The following is an 8,420-nucleotide window of genomic DNA, read 5'->3' as shown; positions in this document are numbered from 1 at the left end:
AAAAAATGTCATGAAGAGACTAGGGGTAGGATGCGAATAAAACACAGACCTACTAGAGCATGGACTTGAGGATATGGGGAGGGGGAAGGGTAAGCTGTGACAAAGTGAGAGAGTGACATGGACATATATACACTACCAAACGTAGGGTGGATAGCTAGTGGGAAGCAGCGGCATGGCAGAGGGAGATCTGCTAGGTGGTTTGTGACCACCTAGAGGGGTGGGATAGGGAGGGTGGGAGGGAGGGAGACACAAGAGGGAAGAGATATGGGAACATATGTATATGTATAACTGATTCCGTTTTTTATAAAGCAGAAACTAACACAGCATTGTAAAGCAATTATACTCCAATAAACATGTTAAAAAAAAAGATGTACAACATGATGATTTAATATATGTATACATTGTAAAATGATTACCACAATCAATTAATACCTTCATCACTTTACATAATTAACTTTTGTGTATGTGGTAAGGACACTTAAGATATACTCTCTTAGCAAATTTCAAGTATACAATACAGTATTATTAACTATAGTCACAATGCTATACAATAGATCACCAGAAGTAATTCATCTTAAAACCAAATGTTTGTACCTTTTGCCCAAGTTCTCCCATCTGCCCCCGCCACCCCACCTGCCCAATTCTACTTTCTGGTTCTGAGTTTGTTTTAGATTCCATATATAAGTGAGATCATACAGCACTTGTCTTTCTGTATCTAGTTTATTTCGCTTATACTATACTAATTCTTAACATGACCATATTTACTAATGGAACCAGCAGATAAACAATTCCCTGTTAAAATTGTTTTTTTCTTTTTGAATTTGCAAAATGTATAACACATACCCTAACCAAGACATTGTTAGTGGAATGGCACTTTTGGAAAAGGAGGGACAACAGAGGAAGATGTGTAGAGTAATCATCTCACTGTGACTTTTGGAAAATCATTCAACTTCTGGAAAATCATTCAACTTCTGCATTCTTAAGTTGTTCGTCTGTAATGCAAAATGGTTGAATTAAACCCATTAAGAAAAAAGAACACTTCTAAAGCATGAATAAGATAATCAGGAGATAAGGATGAAGCTGAACAAAATTAGTAGGGGATTATTCCAGCCAAGATAAGAAATTTAAGGAAAATTAATGACACCATAGAATTTCAAGCTAAGTTAGAAGCAGCACGATATAAAAACAGTAGTAAAGAAAACAGAATTTGACTTTAAGCAGGCTAGATAAAAATAGTTTAAAAAAAAAAGCAAAGAACTGGACAGGCTGGAAACTGAAATCTAAAATATAGAGAACCAAATAAATGAAATACAGAAAAGGTCCACATTTAAACAGAATAAAGTTTTTCCAAATTAAAAGAAAGACAAAAACCTAGAAAATAAAAAGACTCATTGATTTCCAGAAAAAATCAAACAAATATAGAATATGGGTAAAATAATCCTGAGGTTTTCAAATTGCAAATAAAAAGAAACCTCAAAATAAAAATAATCCTATAAGTGTCCAGAGAATAAAAGTACCTGTTGTAGAAGAATATATAAATTATCTGATAAAAATATTCATCTTTAAACACATCATTAAAAACACAAAAAATTGGGCTTCCCTGGTGGCGCAGTAGTTGAGAGTCCGCCTGCCGATGCAGGAGACACGGGTTCGTGCCCTGGTCTGGGAGGATCCCACATGCCGCAGAGCAGCTACGCCCGTGAGCCATGGCCACTGAGCCTGCGCGTCCGGAGCCTGCACTCTGCAGCGGGAAAGGCCAAAGCAGTGACAGGCCCGCATACCGAACAAAAACAAACAAACAAAAAAAAAAAACCCCAAAATTAATAAATACAGCATCCATTAAAAATTAGAAAAAAAATCCAATAAAATACTTGAAAAAAACCAATGGTATTAACTAACATGATTTGAAAGTTAGTGAACTGCAAAGTAATTGGTTACACAATCAATACATACAGAAAATAATATTTAAGAAAAAATTATTCTCAAAAACTATGGGTAACATTCTGTATTTTTTGAATTATTTAAAACATTTTAAAATGAATTTTGTCAATTCTATTACAAAAATAAGCTCATTTTACAATAATGAAAGAGGAAAATAATTCTAATAATACTATTTGCAAACTTATGGTAAGATGAATTTTTGGACCATGAAGACCTAGCCAAGATACCACTCTTTACATGGTGGCAATTTACTTAAATTGTTGGCAAACTACATTCTTGTGGAAACTATGAAAGTCCAGCCCTACAAACCCAAACAAATCAACTGAAAACAGATGCTTCATAAAACAGTTGATAACTTCTGTGTTCTGAAATGCTCTTATATACTTGTCTTTTTCTATATAGAACATACCTGGTTAGGAAAAATTTTTAATTAATAGAGATAATTTTATAAACAAAACCTCTCCTGAGAATTGCCTGAAGATCTTGCCACTCATATCAGTAAGTGGAGTTTCTGACAAAGGAGCAGCATTTCCTTACCTAAAATACTGTAACGAAGTGTTACTTGCCTGCCTGTTTCAGAGCATTTATTAGTCTCTTTTCCACAGACCTTTGTTAACTGTGGCTGTCAGTAAGTCATTACAATCACTGATAAAAATTGTCAGCTTTCAATGCTCATAAATCTATTTGTCAGTCCTCTCACCAGTGAATGGAGCACTTTAACAATTCATTTTTGGGGAATAAATTTGGAGGACATAGGAAATAGAGTCAGTATTTTTGTCTTTCCAGAATGGTTTCACCATGCCCCATTTTCTTTGAGGAACAATTCCTTCCCCATTACACCCAAGTGTTTCCAGCTCTGTTTACCAATCACCATATATCCCCCCACCACCACCGCCCAAACCCTGCACTCTAGTGATTCATCTGATTATGGGCATGTGACCCAAACCAAGTCAATGGGAACCTTCTTTGGGGATTGTTTTTCTAAGTTCCTTTTCCTCTCTGGAGGTGGAATTGTAACCTATATGGCCTCTGCCTGAATAAAACCACTACCCAGGGAGAAAAAAATACCAGAAGAAGAAAAGAAGCATGGTGGATCTAGTTCTAATTCTGACAGCCCCTAAATTTTCTCTTCACCTTTGGGAGAATAATTGGTTCTCCCTATGATTAGATTAATCCAGATCTGGTTTTCAAGAAAAGAACTCATTTCATATTATCTTGAGGTATTCATTCATTTATTCATTCATTCATTGTTACAGTCAAGAGCTGTGCTGTGTGTAACAGCTTTATTGCATAGGCTGGATCTGGCAGATGGGTTGGCATTAAACTCTTTTTCTCTTCTCTCACCATTAAATGTACTCTATGGACTTCCTCTTCTCTGCATCCAGAAGCGATCTGGGCAGATCCAAAAGCCTTTCCAGTCACTCTTAGATCATTGACTGTCCAATCTTAACCCAAATTTTAAGCTTTTCCTCCCACTCCAAGTTTTAGCCTGGTGCAGGTTTGGAAGCCTGGTGCAGGCTTGGAAGCCTGCTATGGAGAGGTGAAGAGCAGTCAGTTTCATTTCTTTTTCTATGCCTCATTTCTTACTCCCCACCTTTCTAACAAATACTTCTGACTCCTTCAGTATTGCGTTAGGGAGGGAGATGATTAAGGGGAAAGGTCATGGTCTCACCTGGCCAAGCTGCTGAAATCTGATACTGGTATCCTCAGAAGGTGAAAGCAACACTGTCAAGACTTCTTTTTGAGTTGCTTGTAGAGGTTTTTCAGAAATTCTCTTTAAGATTTAGGTCCCTCCAGCTACACCTGCCTCCTCATAGATTATGCCTCCTCGGGCTGCCCGGTTTTGACTCCCTCATCAGCCAATGGGCTTCCATAAATACACATCCATGTTGAGGTCCCTTTGTCTCTTCAGAACATTGTCTTGAGAAAAGTTCATTTGAAGACAACCCCAGCCATTCCCTTCTGCAGAGACCTCATTTGTATACCCCTCCAAATAAACACACACACACAGCCCTTGGTGGCAGTGCAGTTCCTGTTTATGGCAGTCACCTCTCTGTTGTACTTGCCAATAGGGACAGCTCCAGTCACATCCTTGTACTTTTAGACATTTTCTAGCAATTTTAGATATCTGGACGACTGCTCCCTGGGGTCAAATTTGGCTGCAGTCTAGTTTTTTTGTTCGTTTGTTTTCCTGCATGTACACTGTTTAATTTTGGTTTGAATACCCTTAGGTAGGGCATATAATCCCCAATTGCATAGTTTCCACAACTGCTCCCTGGGGTCAAATTTGGCTGCAGTCTAGTTTTTTTGTTCGTTTGTTTTCCTGCATGTACACTGTTTTTGGTTTGAATACCCTTAGGTAGGGCATATAATCCCCAATTGCATAGTTTCCACAAATATTATACTATTGCAAATTTCATTTTCTTCCTGGACTAATAGATCTCTGATTTAAAGAAAAAAATCTTTGCCCAGATCCACTATGAGAAAAAATATCACACCCTCTTCACTTCCTGGAGATTCTATCACTAACTTAAAGGGATTTCTCAATATTATAGCAATATTTCTGTTCTGACCAGTTTGCTTAGTATTTTTCATTACCTCAAGGGAGACATGAAGACGTTCAGTGAGATCTGGAATTCCTGTGGAATGATAATTTTTAATAGATAAACTATTATAAAGAGGGTTGAAGTGACGTGAAAGCTGAACTGGTGTACAAGTCACCTTAACAATACACGGATCAAAGGCCATCATTTTCCCAGTTTTTGTCAAAATAAGCCTGATCTCTAAAAGATAAATGTCACTTGAGGAGAAAAGTAGTGACCATTAGTATTTCTGTGTGTTTGGAGTGTGGCTTCTTCCTTCTATGTTATGAACTTTATATTCTAATGCAAAAGCCAGTCATAGGCTAGGGCAGAGAGAATTATTAAAACTCTTCAATGGAACTATTAGCAAGATAAACCATGTCATCATATACAGGACGTCACCTGAAGAAATCACTGTATTATGTCACATTAACTCACACTGGTGGTAGGAACAGGTCTTTCTAAAATAACTCCCGCCATGGTTGGCTTACTAGGATATAAGTCACATTGGAGATAAACGTGGTAAGAAAGCAAAGAGCCACTAAACTTGTCATCAAAAAACAGCCAGTTAGGGCTTCCCTGGTGGCGCAGTGGGTGAGAGTCCGCCTGCCGATGCAGGGGACACGGGTTCGTGCCCCGGTCCGGGAGGATCCCACATGCCGCGGAGCGGCTGGGCCGGTGAGCCATGGCCGCTGAGCCTGTGCGTCCGGAGCCTGTGCTCCGCAACGGGAGAGGCCACAACAAAGAGAGGCCCGCGTACCGAAAAAACAAAACAAACAAACAAACAAAACCAGCCAGTTGTGTTTGTAAATTTTGCTTAATTTATAAAGTATATTTGGTAAAAGTTTCAAATAAGAGGGAAAGAACTAAAATGAAAAGTTAAATTCTTCCCCTGCCTTAAACCTCCACTACCATTTCTCAGAGGGTACTGCTTCCAGCTACATTTAGCTATTTCCAGTATATCTTTCCAAAAATCTTCAGCATTTACCAAAACTGTATAATTTTTAACTAGATGAGATAAAATATGCATGACATTATTCATTAGTTTACTTTTCATTTTGCTTAATAATGTATCTTAGCAAGCATTCTAAATCAGCATAAGTAGGTTAAAGACATTATTTTTAATAGACACATAAAATAGTTGCTAACTTAGGAAATCATACCTACATATCAGGCCCTTTTAAAAATTTTACATATATTAACTTACTCCTTGAAATAGCCACCTATGTTAGGTATTATTATTATTCCAATTTACAAATGAGAGAAAAGTGGCAGGGAAAGTTTGAGTAATGTATTCAAGATTGCATAGCACAGGTAGCTGACATGTCAAGCCAGAGAGCCTGGTTTCTATACTCCCTCATAATAGTCCTCTATCAATCATACTAATGGACCACTAAGTTGGGATATGTGTGTGTGCATGTGTGTGTTTGTGTATGTGTGTTTGTGGAAAAGAAAGAGAGGGATGAGGTGGGGAGAGAGAGAGAGTGAAAGAAAGAGAGAGAGAAAGAATGCTTGCTTTTTCCAATATAAGTAATGTAGCAATGAGCATATATTATGATATATCTATTGAATTAATTTCTAGCATTGGGATAGCTGGATCAAATAGCATATACATTATATATGCATTATATAATGCATTATATATATGCATTATATATGCATATATATATGCATTATATAATGCATATATATATGCATTATATATATAGCATATGCATTATACATAAGACATAGATATCCATGTATCTATGTCTTAAGTGCATATATATAGCAATTACATAAGTATCTTAATTACATACATAACTTAATTACTTATATATACATACTAAAAATTTATTCCAAATATTGTACCATTGTACCAATTAACATTCCTGCCAAGAAATTTTGCCACTATCACCAACATTCTTTCATAGTTTTGAAACATGTTAATTAAAGGTATATATTTTCCAACTCATTTCTATTTAATTGTGAGCAAGGTTGAGTATCCCTAGACTGTAAGCTATGTAAGAGAAGCCAAATGATATCCAACTACATTATTGTACAAAGCAATGCTTAGCAAAGCTAGCTGAGCTCCTGAAATCAAAGTATAATGCTTCAACAGATTTTGAGGTTATCTCAGAGATGCCTGGTGCTGTATCTCTTTGGGATGCTAAGTAAATATTTTGTTAGGAAAAACTCCCACAAGAAAACATAATATACTCACTTAAATGCATGATTTTCAATTAAGTTTTTAGCCTAAACCTCTTTGGCTACTAAGAACTGCTTATGTTCTGCCTGCTTCTCCCTCCTGTTTTGATCCCAAAGCAGATGCAGGTTGCAGGTTGCATCTGCTTCCCTACAATGTCAAGACATTAGATATTAGAACTGAATGAACTAATTGAATGTAATTCCATTAGAATAAAGATCATTTCTCTAGATTGTTCAAGTCAACCAAGGGCAAAGCAGATAATAAAGGGCCTGGTGTTAGAAGAGATAAACTGCTAACACATGCTCTGATCCAATCTGATAATGTGAACGACAGAAGCACTTGGCAATTAGAGTGACTTAAAACAGAAGCCCAGATCAAACTAGATCAAATTGATTCTGCCCAAGATGGCAGTAACCAAGTCATGTCTGGCATGGGACTATTGTATGCTGGGAGATGGTTAGAAAGAAATTTGTGGAGTTTCAAATTGGGAGAATGGATTTTTTCAAAAAATCAACTTTCCAATAGCTTGCCTTTAACAGAGAGATTGACTAATTTGTGTAGAGGAAGCTTGTGTTGAGATCCACTCCTTCGTAAGAATTCTAGTGTTTGTATATTCTAATGTATATGTATCTGGCTAACAGCCCCATGGCTGCTCTCTAATTGATAAACACATGACTACTTTCTTCTTATATAAATGGTTTCTTGTTTCAAACTGAGAGTCTTATTTCAGCCTCTCACTATTTCATGAAACAGTTCATAAACAAATGATAGATCACAAGCATTTACATAACTAAGAAATCATTTTAAGTTTCAAACTATTAAGCCTTCCCACCATGCCTGGTATAGAAAAGATTGACTAATAATCCTTGCTGTGCTCCTGGTGAAATTATTGAATAATTCAAATAAGAGATTATTTAAAGCAATGGTACTGAAAGGAGGCAGCTGGATAAGTGACTTGTTGATTTATTAGCCTGTAGTTTCTTCTTACTGCATATGAAAATAGTGAAGCAAGAATAAAGCCATTTGATCATCTCCGTAGGGGAGATTCTCTTTCAGGAGATGTCACCCAAAGGCATTAGCGACCAGAGCACTTTGTCTTGTTATGTTGTTAGATTGCCTTGTGATAATTTCATGGTGAAAGAAGCAAGTAATCGCTCAAGACTTTTTATCAGAGGATTGCATGAAATTTTGTGGAAATTGTCTCTTCACCAACTCCAGAAAGTCTTATTTTTTCATTTACTGCTCCCAAGTTCTCTACACAGTTACCCTCCCTCTCCTGGGTACCCTCTTCACATACAATGTGTTTTGTCATTTTTAAAGAACATTCCTGTGCATTATCCCATTTAGTTAGTCTGACTCCTCTTCAAAACAGGAGTCTAAGGCTCCAACTTCCAGATACCAAAGTAGAGTTCAGGCATTTCCAACACCTTTATCCAGCTATTACAAATTAAGGTGGACTTCATTCTTCACATGATTATGAGGGAAACTGTTAATAGATATAGAGAGGGAGCTATATGTATTATGAAAATTCTTGCTATGATAGAATCCCTATTTTTTATTGAAGTATAGTTGAGTTACAATATTAATGGTATGCTTGTATTCTTTTCTCCCTAGTTTTTGTGTATCTATTGTAGGTTTTTGATTTTGTTTACCTGGGGTTCATTTATGTTGACCTATAACTATATCTACTTGTTTTAAACTGATAGTCA

This window comes from Physeter macrocephalus, chromosome 16 (genome assembly GCF_002837175.3).
Source record: "Physeter macrocephalus isolate SW-GA chromosome 16, ASM283717v5, whole genome shotgun sequence".
Classification (NCBI taxonomy): domain Eukaryota; kingdom Metazoa; phylum Chordata; class Mammalia; order Artiodactyla; family Physeteridae; genus Physeter; species Physeter macrocephalus.
The sequence above is the reverse complement of the archived record's forward strand: the minus strand, read 5'-3'. Positions refer to the sequence as shown.